Source organism: Motacilla alba, chromosome 3 (genome assembly GCF_015832195.1).
Source record: "Motacilla alba alba isolate MOTALB_02 chromosome 3, Motacilla_alba_V1.0_pri, whole genome shotgun sequence".
Taxonomy (NCBI): domain Eukaryota; kingdom Metazoa; phylum Chordata; class Aves; order Passeriformes; family Motacillidae; genus Motacilla; species Motacilla alba.
The window spans coordinates 110,375,411-110,398,279 of NC_052018.1; positions in this window are offsets into that span (position 1 = coordinate 110,375,411).

Sequence of the window (22,869 nt, forward strand, 5' to 3'; positions counted from 1 at the left end):
AATGAGGGGAAAATGACAGTAAATAATATAGTGTCTTTTCTGACCACATCAAGGCTTTTGGAGCTTCAATATATGAAGGGTCTTTTTTACCTCAGTGAGCTGGGTAATATAAGGTGTCTAAATGTAGAGAAAAAGAAAATATCATCTGTCACTGCCGTAACAGCAAGAAGATAAAATTATTTCTATAGGCTGAAAACAGAAGTGCTCCTGAAAGAAATCACTGCTGGAGAATTATTTCTGGAATAGTATTCATCAAAAGTTTAAGGGGAGGGGCAAGAAAAAAATGTGCACTGGGGGAAAGAAACATAATAAGAGAAATTAAATATTTCAAATGCCTACTGAAATAAAATTTCTAAACTGAATCAAAATTTCAGGAAATTTTACACAACCTGTCACATTTTTCCTTTTCCCCATTGTGTGGGTGACATAAAACATATAAACAACCTACTAAGATAGAGATGTTATACTGACTGATATTGATTCCTTTTTATTATTTCAATACCATGTAAACCAGTCTTAGGGCCAAAAGACATGACATGAGCTGTAACAGTTCTGATCATGCCATGCCAGCAGACTGGTTTGATTTTCCCCATTTTCTGAACAGAATCAAGGCTGCTTCTTTCCCCTTTGGCACCACTGTGGCTGCATCCAGCTCAGGCCTGTGATTTTGGGCAATTTGAGAATCAGATCAAAGCACTCAGCAAAGCTGTAAGATGTCTATATGAAATCTGAAAGTGCCTTAGAGACTGCATGGAGAATTTAATTCAGTTTTCTGAATGCAATCAAGGGCTCTGTCCTCTTTTTTTCAGGTTTAAGAAGCAATGCTGTGTTTGCTGAATAAGCTTCAAATGATTAATCCGTTTGGTACAAATTATTATGTATATTGTAAAGGACAATTAGGGAGAAAAACTGTTATTTTAAAAGTTAGTTTTCTTTAACTTGACATTTGATAATTTTGCCTTTTTCACCCCCAGCCTTCCCTTCTGAAACACTGTTAGCCTAAAGAAACCTGATAAAAGATAGGTGGTCTCCATTTTTCAGCAGCTGGAAAACCTTTCTTCCTTTAAATTCTTTTGCTGGAAAAAAAGGACTGAAGTAAATTTGCCTAAAGTTCCTGAAAACATTCCATCAAGTCAAATAGGAGAGATTTCAGCTCCAACAATGAATGCTGAATGTGCAAATCATACATTAATCATTAATGTTTTTTAATCAGTTCTGCCTTGACAAAAATGCTCCAGCATGAACCAGGCACTCAGAGCAGCCTCTTCTCTTCAGTGCTTCATTCTGGGATGTAGGAAATGGCACCCTATCTTCCTAAAGAAAACGAGAAACACTGGATATATTGAATGTCAGTGTGATCAAAGGGATCAGCTAAAACACTCATTGCATGATCTTTTAGTCTGGATAACTCTCAGACAGGATTTCAGCTCAATTTGCAGAGAGCATTTATATTTATCCAGCTAATTCAAACTGCAGATATCATTAGAAGAAATGCACTAATGCTTTGTCATCATCCTGACAAATCCCAAGGGAATGTAAATGCCTCACAAAATCCTTTTAGATTAAACCCAAGGTAGGTCACTAAAGAAATCTGGCTGAAGACTCAAGCTCATGACATCACCCAAACTCGTAGCAGCCATGTGATGAAAGGCAGCACAACACTCTGGGATAAATGTACATTCTTTCCAAGACAGGTGCAATAACTGCTTACCTAGACAGCTTTCTGGAAGGTAGACATGAGTGTGCAAAGACAAGTCAAATGGGGGAAAACCCTCCAAAAAACCCACAGGAAATCCAACCCCGAAGCATCAAATGATGCTTCATATTCAGTTTGCTCTGTATCAGTTCTATTTTAAGCCAGGCTGTGTGTTTGCATTAACAGCCAGGGTGCAAAACACAAATAGGGTTGGAAAGAAGATCCAAGATAGTGGTGACTCTCCAGGACTACAAGACTGCTTCAGAAAATGCACCAGTCTCCAAGAAAGGCTTTAGGACCAACACCAGTTACTTCCCTCCTGCAACAGGAGGCAGATAGATAAATAATAAATAGGCTTTCTCATTGGGTTCTGCCTTCTGCAGGAACTCATTTTGTCTTTCCTTGCTTTTGAGTATGGAACAGAACCATGACTGAACCTGCCTCAGAGTCCAAGGATGCAGAGGATCACTGCCACCTGCAACCTAACTGTTCTGTGTTTTCTCATCTACAGAGGGATTCAAAGAATTTAAAAATAATCCTCTTTTTGTCTCATCTATACAAAGGTTTTTCTTTCAGCAAAAAGCATTTTTTTCCAGCAGCAGCCAATCCCTGAGACTGCTACATTTAGCATCAGCAGAGATGGAAACTGGCAGCAGCAGGATTGTACAGCCCCTTCTCAAAGAAGATTGACACCAGAGACCAAAAAGGCTCCCAGTCACTAAACCTCCACAGATTACTTCATTCATGCCAAGACTGGCTTTCAGCCCAGGATCACTCAAAGATTTCTATCCTGATAACATTTACTGATAAGAGCAAGCTGCACTCTCCTACTCCACCCTGATCTCACACAGTAGGCTGGGCTTTAGGACGTGTACAAGATAAGTTGGTATTTGTAGGCATTATTTTCTTATCTGCCCTTTATTCTGCCTGCCCCCTTCCAAATGGATTTCTTATTTTTAAAAATCAACCCCAAACACTTCAGATTCCTCTGTTGTTTCTAAATCTGGAGCTAAACCTGGAATTGCCATCTGCAAATTGAAATATTACTTCAAGCAAGGAATTATCATTCATTTTCACTTGGGTTCCCAAACATTCCATGATAATTCTGAGTTTTAAAAGAATTAGTAATACAATCATAAATCAACCCAAACTGGAAAGCAGGGAAACAAGTGAAGTTGTGTTTTACCCTGCTTTTTTTTAAAGGTTGCCAATGCTATTTCCTTGGATTTGAGATCTGGGCTGTCCACACCCTTAATGTGGAGTATTTTAGAAAGGGACGAAGAGCTCAGCACTGCATTTGAACCACCTGAAAGGGGAATTTATCCTGGAGGTGTTGAAAATTCCAGGCTGGAGGGGCAGCAGCAAGTGCCATTGTCAGCAATGCTGGAGGCAGAGGTACAAAAGTAATTTTTATCTAAGGCAAAGGCCAAGATATTCAGCTGTAGAAATGAATCTCCCAATGTAAACTATTTCCACTTCTAGAGCAGCCTCACACAATTAAAGCCTGCAGTATCAGCTTCAAGTGAAGAGATCAGACTGAGATCCCCAAGCAATTACATGAAACAAAGTCACCCTTGCAGCAGCCTCTGTAATAAAACCAGGGCTCCATTTCACACTGCTTTATTCTCCAGAGATATTTGCTAACTAGGTTGCAAAAGGAATTCAACTTCTGCAATTCACAAGCCCAGATTAAGAAATCCAGTCCATGGGTCAAAGACACAATTACCTCCATTCCAGGTAAATTCCTTCCCTCACAGAAAAGTTGAAAGCTTTGTTTCAAGAGCAAGTGAAAAGAATCATAGAACTGATGTATGAATATTTTCTCATTGTCTGCAACTCCTCTCCTAATTTGCCAGAAGCTTCAGTTTTCTGAAATTTAATATTATTACTTACTAAAAAAACCCCACAAAACCCAAACACCAACAAACTGTTGGTTTATAGCTTGATGGAGGTAATGAAACTCAAATTGTTGCTTTGAAGAAAATATTTGTTTGTACCAATTTAAAAACCTCACATTTTTTGTGGTTGTTGTTGCTGCGTTTTTTTTTATTTTTTTTTTAGTTTTCCAATCCAATCTGAAATTCCTGGATTTTTCCTTTGTTGCTCTGTTCAGTGACATTTCCCACCTTCTGTTCTGCAGTGGTCTAATGAATCCTTCAGCAGCTTTAAAGACTAAAATCCTGCAGCGATTTCGGTCTGCTCAGGTGGACTTTTACCTTATTCTCTCTAACAGATTTAAACCAAGTTTGTTGCCTCATCTGCAGCTATATTCCAGAATTCTTGCTGAATTTTACAGTCATCATCAATTTATCCATGGAATTAATTTAAACACTCACACAGGTATAAATCACAAACATATAAAATATAGCACTGCATGTGAAGCTGATTAATGTTTCTCTTAACACCTTTTTGAACTCTTACCTAACTTGTACATTGATGCAAAAGTCTAATTTCTCCCTTTGCTGCAAGGGAGCAAAGGGATGAACTGGGCAACACTGCCTTTATAAGCTCATGTATCAGAATGAACATGTGGAACAACACAGGCAAAATTTCTGTTCTAATTAAAACAGATTTAAAACTCTCCCTGGCCAGAAAAATCACAAACCACAACTATAAGCAAGAAATAAAAAGACAAGCTCCTCATCCAACTTCATTACTAAATCAACTGCTGAAATACTGGCAAATCTCTGAATCTGGAGGAGGCACCAAAAAAATCTGAAAGCTACAATAGCTTCATGTCAAAATCTACTTTTTGCTTTAACAATAATGCGATGGCAGTGCCTTTCTGCAGCCTTCCACACACAGTTCACAGAACAGCAAACCCATGGCTGGTGACAGTGACACTAACAGAAAAAGATCTACCAAGCAAATGCAACATTTTATCCAGAAATCAAACTCCTGGGTGCGCACTGGGGAGAGACAAGGTGTAAAACCCTCACCTTAATGTCCTGTGCTTTCGTGGTGTCTGACAGATGGACCTAAGGGAGCCTCTGAAGCCCTAATGTGCTAAACAATAAAATAAGGAATCAAAGGCCTCCACAAGGCAGCACTGCATTTGAACAATGTGCTTAAGAGCTATGGCTAAAGCAGCAGAAAACAAATGAATAGCCTGAAGAGCCTGAGTCACTCCTGAAGCTCAGATTTTTAAAGCATCCTGCCTAGCACTGATGCACAGTGATAAGGGATGAGCACAAACACCTGTAAGGCAAGGCTGGAAACTGCTCCAAACATACCAGGGGCAAATATCATCCCTGCATGAAAAGCAACTTTAAATTATCTGCTAGTATATAAGCACAGTGTGCAAATCCAGGGCAAGAGCAAATGTAACCATGGTTTAAAGGCAAGGTTTTGATGCAAGGAAACGGCCATTTTCTGGGAAAACTAAAAGGAAAGAGAGAAAGGGAACTTGTTGGACCAAGTATTGGCATTTTAATCAGCACTACTGCTCTTGGTAAGGACCAACAATCTCATCAAGGCACATGGCAGCCCAAAGCAGCAGTGTCTCACTGGCAAAGAGCTCTGGCAAAGAGCTTGGCACCAGTACTTCCTCCTGCTGAAGCACTTCATCCTTGGCAGCAGCAGCTGGACCCTTTCCTCTGACAACCCTCCAGGAAAACTCAGGGAACTGTTTGGGAACAAGTTTGGCCTCTTTAGGTAACGCTCCCAAATCCTCCTGCTCTTTAAATCCACTGCAATGCTAAGTTCTGGGGTCAAGCTCCAAGGACTTGTTTGGTATTGGATTCACTGAGAAAGTAGTTTCTTCTGCGTGTTATTGATGAAGAAAGAGGGGCATGGTCCCCCACAGATCCAATCAATCATCCCCAGAAATCAACTTCAGACACCTCTACATGTTAAAAGCCAGCACTATCTGTTTGTATCTTACCTGTAACCTTTCCACACCTAAAACCCAACTGCTGAGCAGCCAGCTGCCTTTCAGGTGATATTTTTGGCCACAACAGCGTGACTGATTCAGATTTCTGACCGTAAGCAAAGCATCTGACTAAACGTAAGACATACTTGCTGCTGTCACCAAGGCGGTGGCAAGGGGAGAAATGTCCCTTTTGCTCTGCAGATAAGGACCTCCTTCGCCTGTTCCTGGTTTTCATCTACAACAGAGGGACTGTAGTAGGTGACAAGGGGAGCAGGCTGTGCTGCAGAGGTCAGCACCAAGTGACCCCCAAGGGACTGCGTGTGAACAACTCTCTTCCAGCTCCTCCAGCCTGGAGGGAGGGACCTTTAGAAGGGGAAAGGATAAAATCCAACTGACCTTTGCAGGAGCCAAGAGCTCCCTGTCTTGTACCCTGCACTGCTGGAACAGTGGGGATGTGCCTGTGGAGCCCCCCAGGTCACTCCCCACTTCAGGTCTTAGAGAAAGATAAATGCTAAAACTAAGATGGACCAGAACACTTTAGAAAATTTCCAACTTTTTTTTTTTAACACTGTCAGGTTATATAATAACATGTCACACTGACAGCTGATGAAAACATTTACTGTTACTTTTTTGAGCTGGCTCAACTCATTAATTAACGATGCATCCAAACCAAAATAACTGACAGAAGCCTCCTGCCTCACCCGGTGTTATGTGACCTTTATTTATAAATGTATCACTTCCATTTAGATGTAGTTCAGAAAACATGTGAAGAGGGAGGCAAGAGGAATTGCTCCCCTAGTGCCACATTCAGTCCTGAATAAGGCAAGGTGGTGTGTGGGTCTTACCAGGAGATGTGGGCTTTGAACCCAGCATTTCCAGGAAGCCAGGAATAGTCTGGCAGTGGGAGTGAGAGATTGTAACACAAGCTCCACTAGTAACAAACAAAAAGCCTCCTATGGTACAGGAAACCTTGAGATGGGCATGCACAACCAGGAGTACTGAAGCACATATTCTGGGAAACGGACTGAAACAGTCATTCTCATTTCTTCTGTTCCACCAGTCAGTGTCTGGTCCAGGGAACACCATCCTGATGCATTTAGTGCTAGAACAGACATTTAGTGGAATTGAGAATATCTTGGATGTATTCAGTTTGTGTCTGACACACTTTGCTTCAACTGCAGCACTTTCAGATACCATTCCTATTACTCTGCCTACAAATGACTCTGAAATAATTCTTGATTTGGAGTTACAGAGAGTTTACCTCTCTTCATAAAATAACATGTAAAAATCATTATCAAATGGGACCCTTTTTGACACATTCAAAAACCTAAATGCTCTCCCATCAAGACATTTTAACCTTGTATGTGCAATTAGTGAAGACCCGCAGGGTTCTCAGAGAGTCCTGTGTGTTTCAGAGAGTGTTTACAACCATCAACCTATGTGTTTACAACCATCAACAATTTTATTTTTTCAGAGTAGGAATGCATCAGTGCACATCTGAAAGTGCAGCCCAGCTTTGGGGGCAGAAAGGAGGGGTTGCCATTCCCACAAAAGCCTTTACTGGCCCTCAATCAGCAGTATTTTTTTCCCTGGCACTGTACTGGCTGTTTTCCCCAAGCAGAGAGCATCAATTTGACTGAGGGAACCCAGCAGAAAACACGACATTTGTAAAAACATTTTAAGAGCTACCATTGCCACATTACAATTTGGCCTCCTGCAGGCCACTGACTGTGCAGCAGAGGTTGATTGTCTAAATAGATTCCTTTATTTTAAAGGCAGCCTGCTTCCCACTTCTACTTCCCACTTTGTCTAAAATAGACGGTGATATTGCTTATCCATTACCAACACCTCTGGCACATGCACCCAGAATTATTCCTCATTTATCCCCACTGCTATCTGTATTTTAGATCAAATATTCTATCACCTGCTGTTATTTTGGTTAATTAAAATGACCTTGGGAAAGCAGACCAGCCACAAATACCTAATGCTACCCTGCTGGCCCCTGAATAAGTGGAGTGACTGATCTATCAAAAGCAGATATGAACTTCATTAACTTCCAACAATAGCACCTGAAATTCTGTAACAGCTTCCAGCGCTGTTCCTCAATTATTATGACTTGTAAGATTAATATTTGTTATTACTATTTCCCAGCTTGGGTTTACAGACTTAATACTGTTAAATTTAAACCCATAAAACCCACTTTAATCTCAAGGGCTTTGATGTCACTCCTTACAAACTTACGGAATTCAGAGAAGCATTTCTGATTTTAAGGATATTTGAGTAGCTGTTGGTATTTTTACAGTAAATATTGAAACTGCTGCCCCCTTACCCCTCTTTGCTGTTTCTTGGTTGTTTTCTTCCCTCCAGGAAATTCACTGACAGGCACAGGGCTGACAGGTGGAAGAGTTAGCTCAGTAGGCTCCAGTGGAAAGAGTTAAACGGCTTCAGAGTTAAAAGGCTGGATCCTGCGAGATCTCCAGGAGATCACAGCAAACAGAACAATGTCACAATATTTGTAAAGAGAAACCTGTGGCAAGTATGTCAGCAACAGGATTGTTTGTTCTAAAGCAAGTTATTTATTCTCAAATTCAATGGGAAAAGCTGGAAACTTTGCTGGAACTATTCATCACAAGTCAGAGCACACTCAAATTATTCCCAAAAAGACATTCCCAAACTCCAAAGGGCTACATCAAGAAGTAAGATTTGTGAGCAATTGTACTTGCAGTAGAAGCCCTGATCCTATGGCAGGCCATTTGGGAGGAGAGGTTTGATTAAAATATTAGTGATTTGGGCATTGAAGCTAAAAAAAAATAAAGATGAGATTGATTTTCCTGCCAGTGCGTTCTAGTAACAAATTGAAGATTATATGTCTTTTAATTACTTGAGAAATGCTCTAAAATTATCTTTTGTCTGGAAAATTCTTTTGGAAATAGACTCTATGCACAATAGTTGTTATTGATAAACATTGTCACCTCAGAAGTATGTTCAGGACCGGATGTACACAATCCAATCAAATCTGGAATAATTGTTTAGAAAGAAACTTTCCACAGAAACTGTTTTGCTTTCGCTCTCTGAAAATTGACTTGGTTAATTAATCGTGAGGCTCTTAATGAGTATTTCTACTTCTCCAAGGGCAGGGCAGAGACTGAATATGGCAGGATAGAAGTCTGCCCAAAAAGGCTGAGCTATTCAGCAAGGTACAAAGCAAGCATGAAGTTTCTAGGGGCTATTTCACTGAATTTTACCAATAATAGAAATATTTCAGAACGTTCCCAAGGGACCATGTACCCCTTGGACTATGTACAAAGAACAGCTGACAGGATAAAACACAAAACACAGATAGAGGTGGACATGTATCAGCACGAGGGGAAAGTGAGTATTTGTACCTCAAGGTATTTATCAGTCACCAGTCTTTCACCAGGAGCCAAAGAAAAACACAAGTCTGATGTATTCACTGTAGACTGGGAGCTTCCAATAGTTCCTTACATATGGAAAAGCACTGTGAAAACCTGGAAGTGAGGGAAAAAGAGCACACCACCAGCAATGGGAGAGCAGGAGACAACCCTGCTATGAAATAATGATCAAAGCGAACTGCCCAGCTCCCACAGAATGTGATTCTCTTGGGGTCTCCTCGTGGGAAGAAATGCAGGGAGGAGCTGGAGCACCTCTTGAAGCAGCGTGAGTGAGAAAGGCTCCTGTGGAGCAGGGGGAAAGGGAACTGGGAGGTGATGCAGAAAGGAGAACGTGCTTGGGCTGGTGAGCCAGGAGCAGCTCTGGATGCAGCTCTGTGGTGAGGGAAAAGCCAGAGGAGAGGAGCCATGAGATGCTGGGATGGCTTTTGGGATTACCCCCCCTCACCTGAGCCCTGTTTGCTGTTAGTCCAAGTCAGGCAGAGCGAACACTGAAGAGCCATTTCCTGTGGGGACACCCCTCTGTGGCACTGCCCACCCCATGTGCTGTGGGCAGCAGGAGCCAGGTGAGGACAGCACAGTGATTCCATAATGGAACTGTCCTGTCACTCACTGGCACGTGTGAGCTAAAAACACCCAGCCCCTCCAACCTGGTGTCTGACAGCTCCAGGAAGCAGGATGTGCCTAGAATAGCAGCCTGTCTGCTCTGTGCATATGCTCGATTTTATAATGATCCCTGGTTCTTTTCCCTCTCCCCAGCAGGAAGCAGAACATTATGAATGGGGTCACAAAACACCATTGATGAGCTGCAATGCCACAAGGCTGAGGCCAAACAAACCGTGGGGTGAAACAAGCAGGTAACAGCTCGTGGACATTTTTATGCAGTTTGAAATACTACCAAGAATTTGCCCTTTGAGCCAGAGAGGTCTCAAACAGGTGGCAGGAGCACTCTGTGCCATCCACTGCCTTCACACCCCCTCCAAGATGGAACTTTTTTCCTTGAAGAAAATCAAGTAATAACAAGCGGGAAGAATGATTGTAACACGAGGAAGCAAAACAGCAGGAGCAAACCTTGGACTTTTCTATTCCTGTGTTGTATAGAGATGAAGCTTTTGTTAGCTGGGGATTCTGGTTCCAAAAAATGAAACATCACTGCCCCCTTCTGTAATCCAAGCCAGCTCTATCCTACCAAAAAATGTGAGTGAAGCACTGGGTAGTTACATGCCAGCTGACACTGACATAGTGAACTTGCCCAAAATATTAAACAAATAAATATTAGTTAATTTTTCAGCAATTACTTCAATGTCTGTATCAGTCTTCAAGAGCCTGGTAAATATCTAGCTCCAAAGAGAAGAAATGTTGAATAAATCTGCTGGAATTTATTGATTCAATGGTTTGTGTATGAGACAGAATCAGGTCCACTTCTGAATTTATTAAAAAGCTGTCAGAAATTTCCAGCGTTCATTGAACTGTCATCTGGGCCTCTTGTCTAAAAGGAACTACATTTTCCCCACAGTTTTACAAGAAATTATGTATAAAGTTGCTGTTAAATTGCCCCATGCTCCAGAGAAAGTGGGAACTCAGTGCCTGGATAACCTGGATTTCCAGAAGGAACCTGGAGATGCTCACCCACACTGACTGCAAACCTTAGCCTTGCCAGCCCGAGATTTAGCCTCCCTCTCTGCAATGCTCAGAATTCCAGTGCATATTCAATCTGCTCTTGCTCAACCACTGTGGAAACCAGCAATTCCCTCACTCTGCCCACATTACCAAGTCCTGCACCCACACTTTCCTATTTCCCAGAGCCTTTCCTATGACCTTCTCCATACAGAAACAACTCTGGGCACCCACTCCTGCTTTAAGCCTCTTCTTTTAAGTATTTTTTCAGCTACAGCCAGCACACTCTCAAGGCTCTCATGTCCTGAAAGCCAAAAAACCAAAACTGAGCTCACCAAGCTGAACATTCCCTCATGCAAATAGACTTGAAATCTAAAAATATTTTATTTATTGAAAACAAGAAGCAGCCTTTAACTGCATAGGCTGAAACTCGGGATGTGCATGTTCCTGCAGTGCTGAGGCTGATTATTTTTTTTGGGAGAAATCTGCCCTGCTGGTAGGTGTGAAAAGATTTTACACATACTTTTCCTTACAATGGAAAGCTCACCTTGTCTCCTATGCTGCTGGAAAGGACATGTAATACTAACTAATTCATAGAATAGATTGAATATGAAAAGGCAAGAGAAAGTAAACTTCGTGTGCCCACAGCTGATCAGAAAGTGGGAAGAGCTCCTCCTCTTCTCATGATTAGCCCTGTGGGAAAAGGTGCAAGCCAGCACCCTGTTGAATTGTACACAGATGCAGACATCCTGCACAACAGGGCAAGTTTCTAATTCTGCTGACTTGCCCTCTCCAGGCAGAGCATTCTTTATAGTGCTGCAGTGCAGTGAAGAGAAATCCCTATTGATGTTTATGAATTGCTAAACCGAGGCAGCGAAACCATCTGAATTATGAGGTTTTTATACACAAAAATACAAAGAGTTATAGATTTCTTTTGCCACATTAAATAAACACACCAGGACTGCAAGAGTCCCTGTTAAGAGCCATTCCTCATCCAGCCCTGTGAGCCAGAGCTGATTTATGCTGCAGGGAAGATAAACATTTAGGTCTGTTTTGAAAGCTGAGCCAGGGCCCTCACACTTTAATTGCTTTGAACTGCCCTATGATTTTTTTATTTCATTTCAGTCCACAACAGTGACACGGAGAGGCACTGAAAGTGTAACAGAAATATAATTATCTTAGTGTCAGCTTGATTCAGTGGGGTGTGAGTAGCTCTGTTTCAGTCATTAGTGCTGGCAAAGCCAGGGATACTGTAATTTTTACAAAAACAACTCTAGTCTGATTCTGGAAATGCTGCCAACCAAGTGTGTGCACCTCAGAAGAGCAGCACTGGGGAAGGGATCAGAGGGCTGAGTGCCGCACTGGGACTGGGGAAAACAAGCAAAATATGAGAGAAATAATGGTCAGAAAAGTAAAACTGGGACAGGAGCGGAGTGTGCACGAGGCATGAATGGCTCCCACCATGTGGTGTGGAAGGTGATGAGAGCTCTTTCCATCCCTACACGAGGTGCTGGGGGATAATTGATAATGCTGCTATCAGCTGATGAAGAGGCACAGAGAGTCCTTTCCTCCCCTTACAAAACCACAGAACCACAGCAAAGGAGCACACATGGACACACACAGGCCCGCTGACACTAGGAGCTACGCTGAGAAACCCACTGAACTCACTCCAACACTCAGAGAACAAAATATCCAGCAGTGCAAAGCTCTCTACAACCCTGTTAAAAACAAAAAAACAAACAAGCAAAAACCCCAAAAAACAAAAACCAGCCTATCTGTAATGCTGAGAAAGCATTTGGTGTTTAGACACCCAGGGTAAATTTGTGCAGGTGGTCTGCTTGGACTGACTGGGTGACTGCCATTAAAATCTGCACTGGTTCTTGGCCAACTTCCTGCTTGCTCTCATTTTGACAACTCACTCCTGAAGTTATTTTTCCTGGCTGTTTGCAAAACACTACGAGATGAGGACTACATCATGATGCAGTTTTCTCTGCAACCAGTGCTGCAGTTGATTTCACAAGGCAGCTGCTCCCAGGCACTGCTTCATTTAGGGCTCAGTCTGTAACTGATGGCAAATGATTTTAGCACCTGAGAGTCCCCCAGTACAACCCAGCAGCAGCTGGTGGTGCATTTCCCCCATCTTTTTTCAGAAGTGTCTGAGAAATCATTCCCTGTGGTCCACACTGTATCATCAGGAACCAGCAAGGGCTGGGCAACTTTCCTGCTGTGCAAAAATCCAATCCCAGTAAAGTCAACTACTCCATCTGGGCAAGTACTGCGGCTCAGGTGGGTTCCAGCAAGGAATGGCTTTTGCAATCCAGGAATGGCACCATTCCACGGCTCCCTCAGCAGTCAGGGTGTCCATGTGCTGACACAGTGCCTTGCCAAATATTAAAATTTTGATATGTGCAGGCCAAACTCACTTCTAGGTGAAGCAAACCTTGAGGTTTTGATCTGAAGAAACCCAGAGAGTTTCATGTCACTCTTTTAAAAAAGAGTAGCCTCGATTTTATTTTAATCTGAAACACAAATAAATCTGGAAATCGTGAAAGCTGCTGCAAAGCAGAATTGTTATTTCTTCTGCCAACTACGATATCAAAGACAGGCAGCCACGGATCACGGATCACTGAGCAGTTTTCACTTCTCCCATAAATCCTTATTACAGTGATCTTCTCACAAATATTGACTCTGATTCAGGAATGCACTTAAATATGTTCTTTTGAAGTCAGCATCACAGAGCTGAACTCCTCTGGAGAGGCAGGGGCAGCAGGTTGGGGAGGTGTGAAGGGCAGGCACCGGGGCTTCGGCAGCTCCATGAGCTCATTTCCCCTCCCAGAGGATTATGCAGAAAGGGCAGCTCAGGAATCCCCAGATTTAACAGCACTCACTGCCCTTCTTTTCCTGCACAGGACTGAGCTTTCAATGGTTTCAAAGCATTTGGCTCGGGGTTCTGCTCTCAGCTGCTGTATAATGTTCTGACATCTGAGCCAATGGTTTAATATTTTCCTGGTTCAAGGGCCTTTGCTTCGCACCATACATTGCAACGGGAACTTCTCGTGTCTGTGCACATCCCCCAGGACTGATTCTGACCTCAAAGCTGCCTTGGTGTGCCTTGGCCCTGCCAAGTGTGAGCCACAAATACTCTTCCACAGACAGCTCATGCCAAACTCCACTCCAGAGCTTCAAATGGAGAATGGAGAAGACAGACTTTTTTTTCACTGGAATAATTAGGACAGACACTGTTCCTATTTAAGTTCTACACTTTCTAGAGAAGGATGTTTGGGGCTTTGGATCAGCAGATCTTCACAAAATGATGCGGGTTGTTTTGACATAAAGTCACACTGCCCATGGCAAGGTATTTTTATTTCAAAAGTTCATCACGAAATCCTTGAAATTCACCTATTCATATTTTGCTTCCTTGGAAGCTTCTGGGCACGCTAAGTGCAGGCATTTCTTTCTTGGAAGAAGTTCCCATCCCCTGGAACCCAGGGTTGCCACCACAGCAGAACAGCAGGAGATGGCACTGCTCTGTGAAGGGGGAGAAATCAAATAGAGACACAGCCATTTGGAGATGGGGGAGGTTTGATGCTCACTGTCAGCAGCTGCTAAAATTCTTGCCATGAACTGTGTCAGGAACATTGACAGTTTTGGTGTACAATTCCCACCATTCAGGACAACTCACAGCTAAATCATTTAAGCTTTCTAAATATATCCCAACTCAAGATACAAGCAGGATTTAAATATTTTTGCTGGGTTCCTTCATGCGTTTTTTGCATTGTGCTAAATACGACAGGGATAAGAAACGGAACAAAAGAAAAGATTGGTTTTTATTTCACTACAGACTTCAAAGGCAGTGGCTGTGCTGTGTCTACAAAAAAATGTACAAATGCACTCTCAAATGGAAGAAATTAGATAAACAGAAGTTGTCATCAAGAAATGTCAATAGAAAATGTTGTAGCCTGGGCTGTAACACCTGTTTTTTAAAGAAAGCATCACAATCAGTGCTTTCAATACTCAAAATCGATTCTCAGGGAGGGGGTTGTTTGTGTTTCCTCTGCCATTCTTCTGTAAAGCCTCACAGCTAATCAGAGATTTCCAGAAAGTCCAGGAAAATCTTGTAAAAATTACTGATCCTAAAAATCTAAGAAAAATGTTTCACAAGTTCATTTTTCCTTCTTTTTCCCACAGACTGCAGGACAGATGGATTTTCTGAAAAGCATTAAAACACTGCATCAATAGCTATCAAATCATTCCTACTGAAATAATTTCTAAATGGTCTTCCAAAGACTAAGCAGAGCCCAAGCACATGAGGAGGCAACCAGCAGAGCATCTCCTACAATCCCAGCCCCTCAAGAACCCTTTCTCCCCTTGCCTCCTCTGCCCCTCTAAGAGCAGGGGTCGCCACCCTGGCTTCTTTTCTTGTCTTCTCAAGCCTTGCACCAAGTAGAAAATACTGAAATGTTCTCAGAATGCCAAGTATCTGTTTGTTTGATTTTTTTTTAAAGAGTAAATTGATGAGAGTAGAGCATTCCAGTGTGTCTCTTGATTATAAAATAAACCCAGCCATGAGCGGGAGGTTTTCTGAGGGCTTTGTGCTTGCGCTCACTTGAGCAAACTCCGAGCACTCCCAGTCAGAGCCACAAACCCAGGGGCAATTTGGTCTTTTTCCATGGAGCTGCCTCCATCCTTTTGCACTGCTGAGCCCAAACCCTGCACGAAAGCCTGAGTGCCTTCAGCTGCTCTGCTGGGCTGTGCTGCCACTGAAAAGCCAAGAGAGGCCACATCTCCCCTGGCAGTTTTCACCCGACTGCAATTAAACATTTGCCAGTGCTGGGTGGGCAGGGGCCAAGCAGCTGCTGGGTAAACAGCCTTGGGGACTGACAGCAGAACCTCTGCTAGTCCTGGAAAACACATATTGGAAAAAACCCCAAATAATGGCTATGAATCACAGTCATTTCTATTGTCTGACCTCAACAGAGACATGACCTGCTTTATTTTTGTTCTTTGCCTTCAAAATTGCTGCAAGGGAACTCCTTTTGTTGAAAAGTGATTTGAAAGAATCCAAATCCAGTGCACCTTTCGGGATGGGAAAGTTCTCTCCAACAGTCAACGGGAAAAGTTGGGGGAAAGGTTTTAAAAACCATTAAACCCTGAAAGCTCCTGAAACTCCTTTGTTTATATCAGCTGGTATCTTGAAAGCCCAGCACCAAAGAAGGAGTTGTGCTGGCCAGAATCCTAAAATTGCCTCAAATATTCACACAGAGCTGCACAGACATTGGTTTTGTTTTAAAGGCTGCAGAGCACAAACAACATTTTCTGTAGGGAATTCCTCATCATTTGGATGCACCTCTGATAAACGGGTGGCCAGTGCTCCCTGGCTACTCTGTAAATGATACATTTGTGCAAACCAGTGGATTTGTGTGCTCTGTAAAAATACAGAACTGAAAAACCTGATTCCAGAGCACTGCTGAAAAGATGGAAAACAGAGTCCTCTAGTGGCCTCTGCTTCCTGTAACAGTAAAAGCAGACAACAATTTAGGGGAGAAAGTGCTTGGTCTGAAACGTGACCTCACAAGAAATAAATCTTAGTCCAAAGCCAATAATAATCAGAGAAAATTTCCCCAATGAACGTCCATGAAATATATCAGACTCTGGAAAAGATCACAGGATCATAGATGTAGAAACAAGTGGAAAAAACAATTTACATAAATTTCCCAAGAAAACAAGGGGAGGATGAGGAAGCTTTGCCAAAGCACCTATTAAAGGAGCTAATGAAAACATGGCAGGAGAGTGAGGGGGAAATGGGATACTGGGGAAAGTAAACACTACTCAGGGCACAGGGGTGCTGGCAGGGAGGCCCACTTGCTGCCCACACCAAGTTCACAAGATTACACCTCTTCACATCAAAAATCGTGTAAATAATTTGGCACAGTAGACAGGTGAAACAGCCATGCATGTGTTGCTGAAATAAGTATGTATGCGTCGGTGCCAGTTTTTTAGCTGTTTTTATTCAAACCAAGAACTCACCTTTGTGTAAAAAAAAAAAAATAAACTGCATGTTCAGGCATTAATTTTGTAGGAATCCTGAATAATAGCTCATGACTGCAATAAATTATTAGAATGAAGTTTTGTAAAATAACCATCTCTCTCTGAAGATATTAAATTAGTGGTATCAATAACAAGCAAATGGCAAGAGAGCATTTCTAAACTACACAATGAATTTCCTGACATCTGCCCCGTGCACTGCCAGACCTGAAGCAATCCCTTGGCCAAGGCACATAACCAGCCCTAAAAACCTGGCCAGCAGCAGTTTCTGAGGAAAGTCTGGGTGGTCCTCGTACCAGACAGTTCCCAGCACTGTCTTTAAAACCTTATCTCAGGGAAGCACTTGGAAGAATCTGTTCTCCCTTTAAAGAAGAACCTCATCAGTCAGAGCTGTGGGGTCATCTGTCAGGACCATCAGCATCCCCCACTCCAGCATCTCCAGCTCCACCTCTGCAGAGTTAGAGCATGCAAAGGTGAGTTCCACATGCAAGAATTCTAGGGTCAAACCTTGCCTGGCACTATTTGCAGATGTATCTTCAAACCTCTACTCCCACATCTGATTTTTCCTCTCAGTGCTGGCCTGGCTTTTATCAGCTTTACTACTTGTAGTTCACATTCCTATCACAAAAGTGGTGCTTAACTTACATGCAGACATAAAATAAAGTTTGAAAAGATCCCATCTTTCATCCAGCAGGGGAAATGATTCCCTTTGAACAGGCTGTCAGCCTCAAACAGGGTAAGGGATCGGTGCAGAGTGCTCAAACCAACATTTTGTTTTGTATTTTGACATGTCCTTCCAAAACACCAAAAGTTGCTGTGCCTGCGCAATGCAGAGCTGCAAACCCAACAAGCCTGTGGAGATACAACTTGGGAGGCAATTTCAATGTCAAACAGGCAAAGATGTGCAATAACCTGGGACAAAAAATATCAGGAAAAAGATCAATCCACCAGCTAACAAATGCAGGAATGCAAATTAATTTCCGTAAGGGCTGTTTTAGCAATAGGTGTGACCACCCCAGAGCCAAACAGAGGCTCCTTTTCCTCTTAAATGGGAAAGGAGTTTGTTTCTGAATTCTGAATGCTGTTGTGCTGCCACCACCATCACCCCCCAGAAGCTGCCCGAGGGACAGAGTAAATTGTGACTTAAAAAAAATAAAATTGTGACTATTCCCTCAGACTCAGTAAGAGAATTATTATCTGCAATGACAGTGCTTGGTGCAGCTTGCAGAGGTGAACTCCTGCTTGTGAGAGCAGGGGGCACAGGAGAAACTCTTTATTTACTGCTCTGCCAGGGCTACATTCAAAGAGCAGGAGATGCCTTTTGTGGCCTCTGAGTCCAGCAGAAACGATGGAGATGACAGAATCACAGAATGATTGAGGTGTCAGGGATCTCTGGAGGTTGCCTTGTCCAAACACCTGCTCAAGCAGGGCCACCTGGAGCAGGTTACCCTAGTGATGAGTGAAGCTTACTCATGGCTGGAAAAATCCCTGTCATTTCAGCCAGCACTGTTCACCCTGGAAAGAAACCTCCACCAGTAACAGCCCTAATTTTTATTAATAGCAACAGCTGTGCTGGACCTCAGCTTCACAAACAAAGGTGAGCAAGAAGGTAGAGATGGGACATTCCCTACAACCCTCCAGGGCCTCCGTGTCAGTCAGTAAATATGAGCCAGGTGCCAGTCACATTTCTACCTACATTTCCAACAACAGGGACAGATTTTATGTTCAGTTCTGCTGCTTCCCTACAGACAAGTCACAGCACTCCTTCCAGCCATTAGCACACATTCCCATCTTCTGAGGGGAATCAGGGAGGACAATAGGATCTTACAGCATCCCGCCCTCTGGGAGTAAGAAAAAGAATGGATTTCTAGTTGGGACATTGAAGTGGCACAAATGTCAAGTGTGTTTTACTCACTGATGGCTAGAAACATACACTCAGTGCTCCATGAGATCCAATTGCTATTTGCATTATCCAAACAGGGTTATTTTCCAGCCAAAGCTTCTACCACTTCAGCTCCTGGTTGTGTAATCACCTGCCTAACACTGCAAGTGCAGAGAAGCCTTTTTGTTCCCCCATAGTTCAAAGAATTACTTTTGTCTGCCCTGGTTATCTCTGCACATCCAGTCCCTGTCCCCCACAGCTCTGGCTGCTCTCAGTGCAGGCAGAAGGGGGGGACATCTCTCAGTCCCTGCAGAAGCTGCCCCATCAGCATGGTCCCTGAAAGTCCACTGATGACCCCATGGGTTCCTCCCTGTCCCATATCCTAATATTCTGAGGAAAGCAATGAGTTCTTCCACGTTCTTATGAGGTCTTATCATAGTCTTAATTGAGGCTGTGGGCATAATCCAAATGCAAGTCATAACCATAACAATTTAATTAGAATTATTAAATCCAAAGAGCCAGAAGTACTTAATTAAATAAACAGCTTGGTTTGTGAGCAGAGACATACTTCAGATCACTGCAGTCATGAAATTCTCACTGTGCAAAATTATGAGTTGCTGTTTGATACCAATCAATAGAAGAGACCATTGAATAAACACCTTCTGACTTGTTTTCCAAACCATCCCATTGGTCACAGCAGTTTGCCCGACAGATATAAATAATGGTGCAATTGTGTTTCCAGTCTTGCTGTTATTGGTATCTAAATAACCCCTGACATGAGTAGACAAAAAGAGGAGGCAGGTAGTCTGTCAAACCTCACAGGTCATTGGCACTGTAACCTCGCACAGAGCTGGGGCTGCCAGGGCTCCTGTCCTTGTCACTTTTGTTCACAGCATGGCATTTTGGTCTGAGGATCAGAGAAATACATGGACACGGAGCAGAGGGATGTGTCCCACAGAGACTGCACTGCTGCACAGGGCCAAGGAGGGAAAATACCTAAAATATGGAATCGTAGAACAGCCTGGGTTGGACAGGACACACAAGGATCATCAAAGTCCTGTTTTGGCCCTGCTCAGAACAGCGCCAAGAATCCCTCCCTCTGCCTGAGGGGGCTGTCCAAATACTTCTTGAACCCAAGGTGTGGAAAAGAAGAGGGGTAAAAGATACGGGAAAATTCCATCATGCATTTACAAAATATTACTAGAGATGACAGGCTAGGAATCCAAAACACATATTATATACAGACAGGGCATTGCTAATTTCTTACAGGCCTCAGGCAGATTACTGGCTTTGGTTATCCCTCCCCTGAGGTAAAACCCTCCACATTCACCTGCAGAAAAACCAGAACTTCCTTCCTATGGCTGGACTTAATTCTGAAATGTGCAGGTGACAAGGAGCCAAATGATCCTTCTCCTTGGCCTGGAACATGTTCAGTGCATTTGGGACGAGGAAACATGGTACAAGACATGGAATTTCCATCTGCTGCTCTCTGGCCTCACAACTTCCTTTGTGCCTTTACCCCCGTAGTGCCTCAGCCTCCTTGGTGAGCCGGGCCGCCCCAAACGCACCCCACACACGTGTGACATCTGTGCATATCCGTAACACACACGGCTGCCACACAGAGCCAAAAACCCTGGAGGAAATCGTCCGGAGCCTCCTCCCAGCTATTCACCCTGCGAGCAGCAGATGGCATCCCTCCTGCCATTCCCGGGTCCTGCTCCGGGCTCCCCCTGCTCGGCAGCCCCTGCTCACCTCCCGCCCCAAAGCCTGCCCAAATCCTGCCCCTTCCCACCTCTCCTGGCTTTTTGGGGCTAGCCATCACTGCAGGGAGCTGCCAGGGAAGCTCAGCCTGCCAGGGACTCTGCTGTGGATTTTCATCCCCTTTCCCAGCGTAATGCCAGTGGCTCCCTGAGTTTGGTGAAATCCCTGCTCAGGTGAAAGTCTGGCTGGAAAATCCTGGTGGATGGATGGGCATTTGTGGCACTGCTGCCTCCTGGGCTGAACAAAGAGTGGGCAGAGGAAGAGCTTCACAGCCCTGTAAAAAAGGATGTTTGCAACAAGAATTATCCCAAACCCAGTGATTTCAGTGCTGCAGGGCTTCGGGCTCACTCACTTGGAATTTAACTGTATGATTTGTCAGCCCTTGCTTGGGAGGAACTTTGAACTCTGCTCTTTGGTGTCAATCTGCGTTGTTTTCTTCCTTTGAAAGAAGAAATGTGTCCTGTATGAAACGTCTTAGCCTGGCAATAATTTCTGAGTGATGCTTTCCTGCAAAGAAAACAAGCAATTGTCTGCATATCCCATCCCCAGCTCTTTGTGTGCTTCTCCTTGTGCAGTCACTTACCCAAGCACAGAATAAAAGGGGGAATAAAAGACTTTGCTGGCTCCTCATACAAACGTACAGGAGAATTCAGAAACTACACCTGGCAGAGAGAAGCAAATGCACTTCCTTGGATTAGGATTCACATGACATTATCTGCTTTGTGCCCTGCTTCTGCCAGGCACTGACTGAGGTAAACTTTGTCCAACTCAGTTCAAATTCAGAAAGAAGCAAAAAATTTCAACTTTTCCCTGCAGTTTCTGCGATGTTTTCCAGTGTAATTATGATCTCTATCAGGGTTTTAGGCAGCAGAGCAAAACTGAGGAAACTCAGTTGCAACTTTCTGTCTGGGCTGGCTGCTCTGCATTGTGAGGCTTATGGCAAATAAAGCCTCCCTGCCATAGCATGGGAAGTTTGCTATAACCAGAAAAAAAAATTATCCAAGAGCAACAATATTTATTTTCCACACTCCATTAGTAGCCCAGAAGCAATTCAAGCATGTTACCAGAAACCGAACCCAGCTAATTAAAAATAATGTTCCAAAGCTCCATTGATGTGTTTTGCATCTGGAGCTGGCTTCTGCAAATAAACATACACAAAACCAAGGACAAATCACAATAAATCTAAGCAGACAGGTACAAGCAAATTGGTCTGTGGAAGTGACATGTCTCTCTGCTTAAATGTCTACCACAAATCCCAAGGAGACGTGGTAGGATTTAATCTAATTGGGTTTGCCACTTCCCTGCAGCTTAATGTGAGAATAACAGCAATTATATATGACTGTACTTAGCTCAGTACCAAAAATCCATTTATTAGGCTATTAGAAGCTATAGAAATGTGGGCTTTGAGATCATTTGGATGTGCTGGTTACACACTTGGCCTGCTAGCTGTTTTGTGGTTACAGTTTCCAAATTGCCACTGATGAGGTGGTGGTAGAAAAGCAGATGCAGTTAAGCACTTCAATGGATGGCACAGAAAGGTTTTCTTCTCACTTCACGATCCATAACGGCACCTTAGAAGTTGGCTCGGTGCTCTGCAAATCTCAAAACATTCATCGGGACACCGAGAAACCAAGAAGCTGCTGAGGTTCAGAAATCTGTTGATCATAAAGCAAAGCACCTCTGCATGCATGGGGCCCCACAGAGTTGGCACAGCATGGCACAGAGATGCCAAAAGAATGATGTTTAAGGCCAGCATTATGGGGCAACAGAGAGAAGAGCCTCCAGTTTTTCAGCATTTCAGAGGGTGCAATTAGCAAGAAATGTAAGAAAAGCCATTGGGCCATTCCAAAAAAATGTAGCCTTGTCACTCTCCTGCCTGTTCGGTCCACAAGGGGAGCAGGTGACTGATAGGCTCCCCATGGAGCTCAGCACGAGGAAGCTGCACAGCCCTGTCCTCTAAGCCTTTGTCAGCTCACACGACCATCATAAAACCCTTCTTGCCAAACAGATGTTTGCAAATGAGGCTGTAAACCCTCCCAATTTCATTTTTCTCCTAAGCCACGGTGAGTGCTGGAATAAAGGTGGATTTTTTTTTGAAGTCTGAAAATCTCCACCTGTAGCCACAGTTCTCCAGTGCTCACCCACCAGTGGGGGCAAAGCCCTAACAAATGGGTCCTTCAGCTCTCCCCCTGCTCCACTGAGGCCTGCAGTGGGGGAGGACTCAGGGGCTCTCTGTGACTTCTCAGATACCCCTCAGGAGGTATTGGGGCCATATTCAACCTGCTGATTTGTTTTCAGAGCCAGCCTTACGACATGAGATCCTCACATTCAGCACCTGGAATGATGAAGGCTTGGTTTTACTCCCAACAAAGTGAGTGACAACGTGCCCATGGGGACAGGGGCTGTGAATGTCTGACTTTCCATCCAGAAACTTCCCAGCCTAACTTTCCTGGCAGCTGAGATGTTGATAACCTTGCACAGCAGTCTGGGTCACACATAATTTTAAAGAGATTTCTCTTTCCAGGGCTCACCTCTGATCCAAAAGGACAACTATCAAAAATTGACACAATTCCAATGAGCTCTGCTT